The sequence below is a fragment of the Rutidosis leptorrhynchoides genome, chromosome 7 (assembly GCF_046630445.1).
Source record: "Rutidosis leptorrhynchoides isolate AG116_Rl617_1_P2 chromosome 7, CSIRO_AGI_Rlap_v1, whole genome shotgun sequence".
NCBI classification, from domain to species: Eukaryota; Viridiplantae; Streptophyta; class Magnoliopsida; order Asterales; family Asteraceae; genus Rutidosis; species Rutidosis leptorrhynchoides.
In genome coordinates this window covers 255,801,909-255,815,921 of record NC_092339.1, presented here as the reverse complement: position 1 = coordinate 255,815,921, position 14,013 = coordinate 255,801,909, and positions in this window count along the sequence as shown.

Genomic DNA, 14,013 nt, shown 5'->3' with positions numbered 1-14,013 from the left:
CAATGCACTTTCAAAGACTGTCATTAAAGTTCAGCAAAAGGTACTAATTTTGACGACAAGACGCAAAACAACAAATATGATATAACAAATGAAGGAATGAACGATGAGGCGCCATCTATCATTCGACGAGCTTTGTAATTACAAACTCGGTATTTTTAATCACTTTTCTACGCTAATCACCCTCATAAATTTAAATTATAGTCTGATTTCATGCAAATGAGGGCATTGCATGATCTTAAGTGTGGGGAAGGGTTATAAATTCTCTCAGGTTTATACTTGGTTTATTTGCCAAATTTTGTGAAAATTTGAAAAAATTTCAATTAAATGAAGTCAAAATCATGTTTATACATATTTATGAACGGTGAAAACTAGGTGATAATACCGAAATTATCGTTACCTCGGAAAGGACATAAATTGAGAAACAACCTAAAATGCTTGAATTCATTTAAAATGGAATAAAGGAGAATAAAAAGGCAAAGAAAGAAACTAAGTGTGGGGAGAATGTACCAAGTTTTTCAATTAAAAACTATCTATAACATATCTTTGTACAAGATTATTGCAGGTACTTTTGTTTTGGATGATACTAATCAGTTTTACCCGATTTACTATAATACTTTTGAAAGAAAGATGGATCTACACGATGAATCAATTCCATCATTTGAAGGAAGTAAAGTCTTCCGAAAAAGACACACGCTTCTTGATTTAGGTCAAGAAGTTGTCGTCCAGACCAGCTGTAGGTTGACGAAAAATCTAGAAAAGTCATCACTAAAATTGGCTGGAAATCCACGGACCTCAGCATCAAACAGGGTCGCCATGTGGTCAGATTTATCCTAACCATGAGAAGGATTTATCTCGTACAATGGGGGGGCACCGTGCAAATTAGCTTGATAAGACTAATGAATAAGATCCCCAGAAAGGATAATCTCCTTAAAGATTAAAAATCAGCTTTTAAGACTGATATTACTCAATCCTAGAGATTGACCTTAAAGATTGAGAATTCAAACTCATGGAATTCAATGATATCTAAACTCGAGCTTGAACGAGAAAATATTTTGATCAAAATTGCAAACCGATTTGTTTTCTGAAAATCCATTTTCAATGCGTTCATTACCATTGAACGTAAAATCCTAGGAATTCACCTGGAATTCATTAGGTCACCTGAACCAAATCGGGTGTCAACCGTAAGAACGGTGGTTGCATAGCATGGTCGGAGACAGGACCTTGTGCCAGACCGAAAAATCATAGGATGATCTTTACTATCGCTCCTACCAAGGATAGTTCTAGCATTCGACACGTTAAAAGACCATAATCATCTGCATGTCACGGGACATTGCCTTAACAGTTTCTTGTTCATCGCTTTCCTTTACAACCGGACGGTAGTTTGCCGAAAGGTAATATACGGAACAAGTAAACTGGATGTGTGCTTTCCGATACCGGGATAGCAGTGGATTACACGAACCTAAATGTTTTTAGCCAAAATATTGATCCACAAATATATTTTGCAACACCAATGGTGGATCAAATCAGAAAACTTATCTAGGGTAAAAGCTAGATTGAATTTTCAAAAGATCAAATGTTTTCATAAAGATCCTATTTCCTAAAGGATCTAAATTTTTATAGTCATGTGGGACTGTAAACTGCCTTTCAAATGTGCACTTTGCTTTGGAAACCGAAAGTAAATCGGCTATTTGATTGCAAGTGTCGTTGACCTAAACCCGAGGCAACTGTGGATGACACACCCACCTTTAACCACATTGTTACTATCATTGTTCATATCGCCGTATTGAAGTCACTGATGTACAAAGTGTGAAGAATAAAGAAGTGATTCAAGTGTTTTTCAAGACTATATTGCTTGAGGACAAGCAACGCTCAAGTGTGGGGATATTGATAAGGCTAAAAAGGAACATATATTTCATAGCATTATCCCCCAAGAAAGATAAGATTTTAGTTGCAATTGTTCCATTTTCAAGTAATATTCGTTTATATTAAATAAGTGCGAAGACAAAAGGCGAAAACGACGAATTGAAGACACAAAGGTCCAAAAAGCTCAAAAGTACAACATACAATTAAAAAGGTTCAAATTATTGATGAGGAACGTCTAAAAATGACAAGAGTACAAGTTACAAAACGCAAAGTACACGATATAAAATAGTACGCAAGGACGTTCGAAAATCCGGAACCGGGACATGAGTCAACTCTCAACGCTCGACGCAACGGTGTAAAAATTACGAGTCAACTATGCACAAGAATAAAATATAATATTTAAATAATTCATAATAAGAATAATATTAAATAATAAAAAGTTGTTAATTGAGCATAGTTAAGGGGCCATAAGTGAAAGTTTGAATTCAAAATTCGTCTATAAAAGAACGAATATCGATTATAGATCTATCCCAATTCTCTCTTTCTATCTTTCTGTAAACATATTTATATATATTATAATTATAATTTTAATTTTAGATAATAATAATAATAATGGTATGTTGGCGAATATTGTAAGGATTTAAGTCAGAACTCTGTCCGTGTAACACTACGCGATTAATCATCACTGTAAGCTATGTTCTTCCTTTTTAATTTAATGTCTCGTAACTAAGTTATTATTATGCTTATTTGAGCCGAAGTAATCGTGATGTTGGGCTAAAATATTAAGACGGGGTTATTGAATTTTGTACCATAATTAAGGTTTGGGCAAAAGACCGACACTTGTGGAAATTGGACTATTGACTATTAATAGATGGGGGGTATAGTCTAATTGAGTGACAACTCATTGGAGTCTGTCGAACCTATCTTCAAATTAATTAACCTAATAATTAATAATGATTATGGTTGTCCTATTTAGTGACGTTGTCCTATTATAATCATTTAATTAATTATTCGGGTTGGGTAATTGATTATTCAAACTGATCAAGTGGGTAAATTAATATTCATATCTAATCAAAACAGGGGTGGATTACATACAGTGATAACTGGTGTAATTGTTGACAGAAGTGATAACTGCGTCACAGTTTAAATCCTTAATTAGTTGGAATATTTGACTTCGGGTATAAGGGTAATTTGACGAGGACACTCGCACTTTATATTTATGACCGATGGACTATTATGGACAAAAACCAGATAGGTATCAAATAAACCATGACAAAGGACAATTAACCCGAGTAACAATTAATTAAAATCAAAACGTTAAACATCATGATTACGGAAGTTTAAATAAGCATAATTCTTTTATTGTATTTCTCATCGTATCTTTATTTACTGTCATTTTATTACTCGCAATTTTATTTACTGTCATTTTATTTATTGTCATTATTTTACGCACTTTAATTATCGTCATTTATCTTTGCGTTTAAAATATAGAATCGACAAACCGGTCATTAAACGGTAAAACTCCCCTTTTATAATATATTACTACTTATATAATTATATATATTTTGTATAAATATAGTTGTTAAAAATATAGTAAGTATCACCAGCTCCCTGTGGAACGAACCGGACTTACTAAAAACTACACTACTCTACGATTAGGTACACTGCCTATAGTGTTGTAGCAAGGTTTAGGTATATCCCAATCCGTAAATTAATAAAACTTGTGTCATATTTTGTAGTATTTCCTAGTAAAAATAATACTATTTCGTACCCTCACGCTACATCATCAAAAGCCCAAAATGCTTTGTGTTCAATTTCTACCGGAAGATGACATGCTTTTCCATAAACGAGTCTAAAAGGTGTGATTCCAATTGGAGTTTTGTAGGCTGTTCTAAAAGCCCAGAGTGCATCCTCCAATTTAATGGACCATTCCTTCGGATTTGATCCTACGTTTTTTTCTAGAATACGTTTTAAAGCTCGGTTGGTATTTTCAACTTGTCCACTTGTTTGTGGATGATAAGCAGTGGAGATTTTATGAGTTACTCCATATCTTTTAAGAACTTTCTCAAGTTGATTATTACAGAAATGAGTTCCCCGATCACTTATTAAAGCTTTCGGTGTTCCAAACCTTGCAAAAAGACGTTTTAAAAAGTTGAGTACAACTCGTGCATCGTTAGTTGGGAGGGCTTGTGCTTCCACCCATTTAGATACATAATCAATGGCTACGAGAATATAGAGATTATTATGAGATTTTGGAAATGGACCCATAAAGTCAATACCCCAAATGTCAAATACTTCACATACTTGTATGACATTTTGTGGCATTTCATCACGTTGACTTATTTTTCCGGCCCTTTAACATGCATCACAGGATTTGCAAAGAAGGTGTGCGTCTTTGTAAATTGTAGGCCAATAGAATCCAGCTTCATAAACTTTTCTTGCTGTTAATTAAGGCCCATAATACCCTCCTGTTGGTCCTGTGTGACAATGGTTTAAAATTTTACTAGCTTCATCTCCGAATACACATCGGCGTATTATTCCATCTGGACAACTTTTAAATAGATGTGGATCTTCCCAGAAATAGTGTTTTATATCACTGAAGAATTTCTTTCGTTTTTGGTACGATAATCCTTTTTCAAGGAATCCGCAAACTAAGTAGTTTGCATAGTCTGCAAACCATGGGATTTCATTATAATCTATCTTCAATAGATATTCATCAGGAAAGTTGTCTTGTATGGCCGATTCATTTAGAACTTCTAATTCAGGATTTTCAAGACGAGAAAGATGATCAGCGGCGAGATTTTCTGCTCTTTTTTTATCTCGGATTTCAATATCGAACTCTTGTAAGAGTAAGATCCAACGGATTAATCTTGGTTTAGCATCTTATTTCGAAAATAGGTATCTAAGAGCAGAATGGTCGGTATAGACCACCGTTTTAGCTAGAACGATATATGATCGAAATTTGTCAAAAGCAAAGACAATAGCAAGGAGTTCTTTTTCAGTAGTTGTATAATTTGTTTGTGCTTCTTGTAACGTCTTACTAGCGTAATAAATAGGTTGAAATCGTTTTTCAATCCTTTGTCCTAAAACGGCTCCCATTGCAAAATCACTTGCATCGCACATTAGTTCAAATGGTAGATTCCAATTTGGTGTTATCATGATCGGCGCATTAGTGAGTTTCTATTTAAGAATATTAAAAGATTTGATACATTCATCTGAAAAGATGAATGGAGCATCCTTTTCTAGGAGTTTATTCATAGGAGTGGCAATTTTAGAAAAATCTTTTATGAAACGTCGGTAAAAACCGGCATGCCCTAGAAAACTCCTAACTCCTCTAACATTGGTGGAATGTGGAAGTTTAGCAATTACATCTACTTTAGCTCTATCCACTTCAATTCCTTCTTTTGAAATTTTATGACCAAGAACGATGCCTTCTTTAACCATAAAATGGCATTTCTCCCAATTAAGAACTAGATTTGATTGTTCGCATCTAATAAGCATTCGTTCAAGATTAGCTAGACATGTTTCAAATGTATCACCGAAGACTGAAAAATCATCCATGAAAACTTCCATGCATTCTTCTATCATGTCGTGAAAAATCGCCATCATACACCTTTAAAAGGTTGCAGGGGCGTTGCAAAGTCCAAATGGCATGCGTTTGTAAGCAAAAGTACCATAAGGGCATGTGAACGTGGTTTTCTCTTGATCTTCGGGTGCTATTGGAATTTGAAAATATCCAGAAAATCCATCAAGAAAACAATAGTAACTATTTCTGGCTAATCTTTCCAACATTTGATCAATGAAAGGTAAGGGAAAGTGATCTTTTCTGGTGGCGTCATTTAATTTTCTATAATCAATACATACACGCCATCCTGTTACAGTCCTAGTAGGAATAAGCTCATTTTTATCATTTGTAATGACAGTCATGCCACCCTTCTTAGGCACGCATTGAACTGGGCTTACCCATGGACTATCAGAAATTGGATATATTAAACCTGCATCTAGTAGTTTAATAATTTCTTTCTTAACTACATCTTGCATATTCGGATTTAGTCTTCGTTGGCGTTGCACATACGTTTTATGACCTTCTTCCATAAGGATTTTATGTGTGCAATACGAAGGACTTATTCCTTTAATATCATGAATCTTCCATGCAATGGCTGGTTTATGAGCTTTTAACACAGAAATGAGTTGTGATTTCTCATTTTCAGTAAGAGAAGACGATATTATTACAGGTAATTCAGATTCACCATGTAAATAAGCATATTTCAAATGGTTTGGAAGTGGCTTTAACTCTAATATCGGTGGTTCTTCTATCGTTGATTTATATCGATATATGTCTTCTTCTTTTAGCATTTGAATTTCTTCTGTTGTTGGTTCATATCCATTAGCTATAAGTGTAGCTAACATTTCAGCTTCATCAATTTGTTCAGTTTCTTCTCCTAAAGAACATTCTCCTGTTCCTTGTAATTCTGGAAATTCTTCTAATAATTCTGCATGTGCATCTATAGTTTGTATATAATAACATGTATCATCTGCAGATTGTGGTTGTTGCATTGCTCTATCAACTGAAAAGGTTCCTCTATACTTAGGGTCAATTTCTTACCGAACACGTCTATCATTGCTTTAGCCGTGTTTAAGAATGGTCTTCCTAATATGAGAGGAACTTGAGAATCTTCTTCCATGTCCAGAACAACAAAATCTACTGGAAATACTAAAGTACCAACTTTAACTAGCATGTTCTCCATTATCCCTCTAGGATATTTTATTGATCTATCAGCTAGTTGTATAATTATTCTGGTTGGTTTCAATTCTCCAAGGTCTAGTTTAGCGTATAGTGAATACGGCATTAGATTTATACTAGCACCTAAGTCTGCCAATGCTTCTATTGAACTAAGACTACCCAGAAAACATGGAATTGTGAAACTTCCTGGATCAGATAATTTTTCTGGTATCTTATTCAACAGCACTGCTGAACAATTAGCATTCATAGTAACAGCCGAGAGTTCTTCCATTTTCTTTCTATTCGTGATCAGATCTTTCAAGAATTTAGCATATCTAGGCATTCCTGAAATTACATCAATGAAAGGAAGATTTACATTTATCTGTTTAAACATATCCAAGAATTTGGATTGCTCGGCTTCAAGTTTCTCTTTCTTCATTTTACTCGGGTAAGGAAGTGGTGGTTGGTATGGTTTAACATAAGGTTTAGCCTTAATTGTGTTATCTTCATTAACCTTTTCAACTACCGGTTCTGTTTCCTTATCTTGTTCAGGTTGTGGTTCTTATGGAGTAGGAATAGCTTTATCAGAAGTTACAGGTATTTCAGGTGGTTTAAGTGTTGTACCACTTCTTGTGGTAATGGCTTTAGCTGTTTCATTCCGGGGGTTAGCATTTGTATCACTAGGTAAACTTCCCGGTTTTCTTTCACCTATTAACCTTGCTAGGTTACTTACTTTTGTTCCAAGTTTTGAATAGAAGCTTGTTGATTTCTAAATGGTTGAGCATTTTTTTCATTGGTTTGTTTTTGAGATGTGAAAAACTACGTTTGAGTTTCAACTAGCTTCGTCATCATATCTTCTAAATTCGGTTTTTTATCATCGGTTTGTTGTGGTGGTTTGTTTTGAAAATTAGGTCTTTGCTGATTGTAAGTATTGTTGGATACTTGTTGATTGCTAGGACCTTGTTGGTTGTTGTATGGAATATTTCGATTATAATTCTGGTTTTGATTGTAGATCGGTCTTGGCGGTTGATAATTATTTTGATAATTATTTCCAGGCCTTTGGTTTATGTATGAAATATTCTCTCTTTGTTCCATTGTTAATTCAATACTGAGACAATCTTTTGTCAAATGTGGTCCTCCACACTGCTCACAACTAATTCGTATTGAGTGTATATCTTTAGTCATCTTTTCCATTCGTCTCTCGACAACATCTATCTTTATGGAAATGGAATCTAAGTCATGGCTAGAATCGGCTCTAGCTGCTTTAGATGATCTAACGATATCTTTTTCTTGGTGCCACTCATGTGAGTGGGAAGCAGTGTTATCAATAATTTTATAAGCATCAGTTTCTGTTTTCTTCATAATAGAACCACCAGCTGCTATATCGATGTCTTTTCTTGTAGTGATGTCGCATCCTTGGTAGAATATTTGTACTATTTGACAGGTGTCTAAACCATGTTGCGGACATCCTTTTAATAACTTTCCAAATCTTGTCCACGCCTCATATAGAGTTTCATTCGGTTTCTGTATGAACGTAACAATTTCTCCTTGAAGTCTTACGGCTTTAGATGCCGGAAAGAATTGTTTAAGAAAATTTTCAACTAAAACGTCCCATGTATCAATCGCCCCTTCAGGTAACGATTCCACCCAATCTTTGGCTTCTCCCTTTAAAGTCCAGGGAAATAACAAGAGATATATCTGTTCATCCTCAACTTCTCTTATTTTAAATAGTGTGCAGATCCTATTAAAGGTACGAAGATGTTCATTTGGATCTTCCTTCGGCGCACCACTAAATTGGCATTGATTAGTCACCATATGTAGAATTTGTCCTTTGATTTCATAATCTGGCGCATTAATGTCAGGATGAGTAATTACGTGACCTTGGCCAGTGCGTTTAGCTCTCATTCGGTCTTCCATACTTAAAGGTTCCAGATTCTCCATAATTGAATTTGTTGAATCGGAATCACTAGAGGATTCTGATTTAATGGTTCGTTCCTCAACAATCTCTGTTTGAATGATTGGTGGTTCCGGAGGAAAGTTTAGTGGTTCAGGATCTATGAATCGTCCCTGAATATTTTCCGAATTCTCAATAGTGAAGTCGGGTTCAAAAAATGGATTATCGGAAATTTGAATTAGAGTACTTGGTCGACTGGATGACGATTCTAAAGAAAAATCAACGGCGGTAATATTTGCTAAATGTCTTGATCTAGTTACAGGTGGTGAACGTACAAAAGGTGGTGAACGTCTTGCTCGGTGCATTCACTGAATATCCTATTAGTTTTTTAAAAAGGAAAGAAAAATTATATAAGTTATCCAATTAATAGACTTTTTTGATTTTGCCCACGTTTCGAATAGCCAAAAGATGCAGCAGAGGGGTAGGATTCGTTTGGTCTCAATATAATTGAGGACTGTTTGGCTCCAATAACCCGGTCCACGTACAAATCCAACTATTACTACGAACCAGAAAATTTTGATGTCTATCAATTTAACCACTTAAAATAAATTTTCGTAATTTTAAGAAATTTAGATAAGAAGTAGAATAAAAATCTATGTCCTAAAAACTAGAATAGCGAGAAATAAGAAAGAAAAAGAGTGTGTCGGAAAAGGTCGAAAAATAAAAATAAGAAAGAAAAAGAGTAACTTATAGAACTTAAAAACACTCGACTAACCCAACCTTATTACTATCACTAACTTAAAATTATAATCGCAAATTGAGATTACTAATTGGAATGATAATTGATACATAGGTAAAAGGCGTCTAAAAATATTAAAGCTTACATGTAAAACTATATCCCAAATGGAAATATCTTAAAAAGAGGTACTAAAACTTAAAAAGGCGTCGCAAAATTCTAAAGCACCTAAATCTTAGTCTAAAGAAAAAGCACTTAAGGAATTTTACGGCAAAGCCTAAAAATCTAGAAGTAAAAAATAACTATGGCAAAAACTATATCTTAAAACTAAATACGAGCGAAAAATACAAATATTACGCTAAAATAATTAAAAAGGGACAAAATATAAAAATATACAAAAAGTTGTAAAAAGTACAATTTTTATAAAAATATTATTTTTATATTATTTATTTTATTAAAGTATTAATTTTATATTTTAATTAAACTAATTTAACTAAAATACAATTTAATTTAAAAACTTAAAACTAATTATAATAATAAATAAGTAATTAGGGTTAATAATAATAAATAAATAATAATTACCCCGTATTTAATGCTGATTAGGGTTTCTGTCACGTGTGTCAGGGAGGCTCCGCGAGTTGCGGTATTCGAAGCTGCAAACTCCGCGAGTCGCGGGGTTCCAAAATTCAACTCAGGTACATGATTTAATTCGACATTTTTTTTATGTTTTAATAAAAACAAAATATTTAAATAAAACTTATATTTTTATAAAATAAAAATAAAGAAACTTTACAAAACTTAAATATTTAACAAATTCTTAAAAATATTTATATTTTTGTTTTCTTTTTATGTTTTCGAATAATTAAAAACGTATTTTTACAAAAGTGAATTTTAATAAAAGTAAACTAAAAATAAAAATCTTTTTTTATTTTTTTTATTTAGCGTTGCGCTTCCGGCTTTTAAGTTTGATTGTCCCCGACAGCGGCGCCAAAAATATACTTGATGTTATGCGAGGTGTATATAAAATAGCTATTAAATTTTACAAGAAAATACTATAAAATACGATACAATTTTACACAAGATATTTATTTATTTAGAGAATGGATATACTTAAACCTTGCTACAACACTTATAGGCAGTGTACCTAATCGTACAGTAGTGTAGTTTTTAGTAAGTCCGGTTCGTTCCACAGGGAAAATCTTTAAACAAAGCTTAACGCTATATTAGTTTACTTTTATAAAAATACAAATATATATATAAGTAATATTATTATTATAAAGGGGGGTTTTTACCGTTTAATGACCGGTTTGTCGATTTTAAAACTTTAGTCGCAGTTAAAACAAAATGTAAAATATTAAATAAATAAAAGACTTAATTTAAAGCGTAAAGTAAATAACGATAATGAAATTGCGATAAATAAAAGTGCGATAAAATAAACTTGCGATAATTAAAAAGTACGATAATTAAAAGTGCAATTAAATACAATAACAATAAATAAAAGTGCTATAATTAGAAGTGCAATTAAATATAAAATAAAGGGAATTAAATATGAAATAAAAGAATTATGCTTATTTAAACTTCCGTAATCATGATGTTTGACGTGTTGATTTTAGTTTTATGCCCATGGGTTAATTGTCCTTTATCCTGGATTATTTAATATGTCCATCTGGTTTTTGTCCATAACAGTCCATCAGTCATAAATATAAAGTGCGAGTGTCCTCGTCAAATTATTCTTATACCCGAAGTTAAATATTCCAACTAATTGGGGACTTAAACTGTAACAAGATTTTAATACTTTGTTTAATAATTACACCAGGATGTCGACTGAGTGTAACCCAAGGTTTTAATACTTTGTTATCAATTATACCAAGTGTCCTTGTACATAATTTAACCCCTGTTTTAATAATTCTAGTGACTATTAATCCATTCCCGTGTTCGGTTAAATGAACGATTATTCGTACATATAAATACCCCGCCCATCGTATCCGATCGAGTGTATATGGTTATTTATAGGGACGCCCAATTGTAAATCTTTATATTAAAATTAACAAACTATCATTTAGTTAAACAAATATAAAGCCCATTAATAGCCCATAGTCTAATTTCCACAAGTGTCGTTCTTTTGTCCAAACCCCAATTATGGTACAAAGCCCAATTACCCAATTTTAGTAATTAGCCCTACATCATGATTACTTCGTTTTAAATAAGCATAATAATAACTTAGCTACTAGACATTAAATTAAAAAGGTTGAACATAACTTACAATGATTACAAATAGCGTAGCGTTACACGGACAGAATTTCGACTTACACCCTTACAACATTCGCTAACATACCCTTATTATTAGGATTAAAATTAAAATTAAAATATAAATTATAAATATAAATATTACGTATAGATAGATGGATGGATATATATTGATATTAAAATTCGTCGAACTGCGTTGGCTTTTATAGGCATTTTCATTTTTTGGAGCTCCGCGAGTCGCGGTACTTTTAGCCTTCGAACTTCGCAAGTCGCGGAGTTCGTTTTTACAGCTCATTCAGCCTTGGCTCTTTGTTTGCCGACGATTTTAAATAATAATATAATATATATATATAATTTTTAAGAATTATTTATATATTATATTATATTTATGTGCATAGTTGACTTGTAATTTTTAGTCCGTTGCGTCGAGCGTTGAGAGTTGACTCTGGTCCCGGTTCTGGATTTTCGAACGTCCTTGCGTACAATTTAATATCTTGTACTTTGCGTTTTTAATCTTGTACTCTTGAAATTTCGAGACATTTCTTATCAATAATTGGAACCTCTTTGATTGTATTTTGTACTTTTGAGCTTTTTGGTTGTTTGCGTCTTCAATTCGTCGAATCTGTCTTTTGTCTTCACCTTTTATTATTTAAACGAATATCACTTGTAAATAGAACAATTGCAACTAAAAGCTTGTCTTTCTTGAGGAATAATGCTATGAAATATATGTTCGTTTTTAGCATTATCAGGAGTATTTCCAGAAGAATTACCGGGGCTACCTCCACACAGATGTGTAGAATTCCAGATTAATCTCGTACCAGGAGCCTCACCTGTAGCCCGATCCCCATATAGACTTACACCTTCAGAAATACAAGAATTACAAAATCAGTTGCAAGAATTATCGGACCTTGGATTTATTCGTCCCAGCTTTTCACCTTGGGGTGCTCCTATTCTGTTCGTCAAGAAGAAGGATGGATCTATGAGAATGTGGATAGATTATCGAGAATTAAACAAATTAACGATCAAGAATCGGTACTCATTACCGAGGATTGATGATTTGTTTGATCAATTGAAGGATCAAGTGTTTATTCTAAGATTGATCTACGCTCCGGATATCATCAGCTAAGAGTGAAGGAAGAAGATGTTCCTAAAACCGCGTTCGGAACCCGTTACGGTCACTATGAATTTTTAGTCATGCCTTTTGGATTGACTAATGCTCCAGCAGTATTCATGGATCTAATGAATCGCATCTGTAGACCGTATTTAGACAAATTTGTGATTGTTTTTATCGACGACATATTGATTTACTCGAAGAACAAGGAAGAACATGAGCAACACTTAAGACTGGTACTGGAGGTACTCAAGAAAGAAGAACTGTACGCAGGTGATTTCTGGTTACAAGAAGTACAATTTTTGGGCCATGTTGTCAGTAAACATGGAATTAAAATTGACCCTGCCAAGATCGAAGCCATTAGTAAATGGGAAACACCGAAGACTCCAACACAAATCCGCCAATTCTTAGGTCTTGCTGGTTACTACCGAAGATTCATTCAAGATTTCTCTAGAATCGCCAAACCCTTAACTGCATTGACTCAAAAGGGAAAGAAGTATGATTGGTCTACGGAACAGGAATCCTCATTCCAGTTATTAAAGAAGAAGTTAACGTCTGCACCCATTTTGTCATTACTAGAAGGAAATGATGATTTCGTGATCTATTGTGACGCTTCGCGCCAAGGTTTAGAATGTGTATTAATGCAACGCACAAAATTTATCGCATATGCCTCACGACAACTAAAAATTCATGAAAAGAACTATACGACGCATGATTTGGAACTTGGAGCAGTAGTTTTTGCACTCAAAATATGGAGACACTATCTATATGGCACCAAGTGTACAGTGTACACCGACCATAAGAGTCTTAGCATATTTTTGATCAAAAACAACTCAATATGAGACAACGTTGCTGGGTAGAGTTGTTAAACGATTACAATTGTGAAATTCGTTACCACCTTGGAAAGGCTAATGTTGTAGCTGATGCCCTAAGTCGGAAAGAAAGAGTAAAACCTCTTAGGGTCCGAGCTTTGAACATTACAATTCATACCGATCTCACAAAACAAATTCAAGCAGCATAGTTAGAAGCTTTAAAAGAAGAAAATGAAAAAGGCGAAGTGAGCAAAGGATAAGAAAAACAACTTGAAGTAAAAGCCGATGAACCCTGTATTTTGCTGGTAGGATATGGGTACCAAAACATGGTAACCTAAGGCAACTAGTACTGGATGAAGCACATAAAACGAGGTACTCAATTCACCCAGGAAATGGTAAAATGTACCACGATCTCAAGAAGTTCTATTGGTGGCCTAATATGAAGACAGAAATTGCTACTTATGTAAGCAAATGTTTGACATGTGCGAAGGTCAAAGCTGAGCACCAAAAGCCATCAGGATTACTGCAACAACCAGAAATTCCACAGTGGAAATGGGAAAGAATAACCATGGATTTCATTACGAAATTGCCAAGGACTGCAAGTAGTCATGATACTATTTGGGTGAT